Source organism: Triticum aestivum, chromosome 2D, assembly GCF_018294505.1.
Source record: "Triticum aestivum cultivar Chinese Spring chromosome 2D, IWGSC CS RefSeq v2.1, whole genome shotgun sequence".
Taxonomy (NCBI): Eukaryota; Viridiplantae; Streptophyta; class Magnoliopsida; order Poales; family Poaceae; genus Triticum; species Triticum aestivum.
Window position 1 is genome coordinate 220,107,134 of NC_057799.1, and position 1,795 is coordinate 220,108,928.

Genomic DNA, 1,795 nt, shown 5'->3' on the forward strand with positions numbered 1-1,795 from the left:
TAAGACTCCATCTCTCTCTCTCACACACACACACACACACAAACTAAGACTCCATCTCTCTCTCTCCTCTCTCTCTCTCTCTCTCACACACACACCCCACACACTAAGACTCCATCTCACACACACATGCTCTAGGCGGAGCATTTGTTCCTACCACCCTTCATCCAACCTTACCCGTATGATAAACAATCACCTTTATTTACTTGCATAACATGGACAAATTCCACTTTACTTTAGTAGTCAACAAACTTATCATCTGTACCCTTATAAAAAACGAGTTGGCGGTGATGGTGTGCCTGCCATCTTGTAATACAGACCGTATGATCTATATCTGAGGATAGAAAGCAAACTATGATAATTTTACAAAAGATACCCGCACCTCTCTCCACATCATTATCTCCCGCAACCTCATTGCTCAACAATTAAAAAAGGAATAAGTCTCTGGAACAATCTAGCATGCATGGTGGCCGCTGCCGCCTGCCAGTGCCGTCCATCCCCATGCCTCCGCCCATTCCGACCACCAGTCACCACCACGCTCCACTCCTCCTCGCCTTATCTCTCATCTTTCATTTTTTCGATGACATTCTCGAGATACCAGTTTTCCGATAAAATTCTCGAGATATCATTATTTTTACACATGGGATTACTCCTGCATGGGTCAATCACAACAGGTGTTCTGTAAAAAAATGCATATTGATGTTCCGTGCAATGCACGAGAATCTTGCTTGTAATTATATAACGCAAATCACGAGCAGGAAGTGACATTTTTTGACACAACCACGTTAACATGGCCACGTAAATCACTAGCTAAAGTAAATACCATTATACTTATATCCCGATGCAAAAGGTTGAGTACATGTCCGAAGAGTAGAGTCGCACACACGCACTCTGTCTCTCAAAATCTCTCTCACACACACACCAGTTACGTGACACCCACTTAAGCAGACACATATGTTACAATTTGTGCACCCGCGGGTACACGTGATGCTGCGTATTTATTTAAGCCGGAAGGCGAACCCAAACAGTAGCTGCAATCATTCCCCTCCCGCCGCCTCTTCTTTGGTCGCCGTCGCCCGGTAGCCATGGGCCGGCCGAAGGTAACAACATACGCCATACTCCCGCCGGAGCGGCGCTTTAATATGGAAATTTTAGTGGTCATGCATGCATCTTTTTGTGCTAGCACTCCTATATAAGGGTTGACCGGTCGCTTCCCGCGGACGTGCGCGGGTGGTGGAAGAGGAAGGAGAAGGGAAGCGGGCTGTGGAGTAACGTTTTTACCACAATTTCTTAGGAAACTGAGTGCAATAATTGAGTAGTTTTGCAAACTACCAGTACTACACCTGAAATGGTTCAAAACCTATACTCCCTTGCCAGCGCACGCTTCCCGCGTGAAACAGTCAGCGTCGCCCTGGAGCGTCAGTGCCGCATTAATGCCCGGCCAGAGCGGAGGCGACCTCTCACTGGCGCCGGCTTTGAAGTGGTGCGGCGGCCGAGAGAGCGCCGCTTCCCGGTGCACGCGACTGCTCCACGTCGAGACTGGCCATAGGCCCTGTTTGGATCCATGGGTTAGAGTTAGTTTGAGCTAGTTGGGGCTCAAATAGCCCTAAAGTATCCAAGCATGAGGGTTTAAATTGGAGCAAGTTGCACCGAACCCACCAAAAAAAACTATCCCACCCAAGAGGTGCTAACTGGAGATAGTTCTCATTGGGACCACTGAAAAATCACTTTTCTCTCTCCATGAAGTGCATTTATTGTCAATCTAACCCTGTCACCCAAACACCTCTTTGGCTACAGT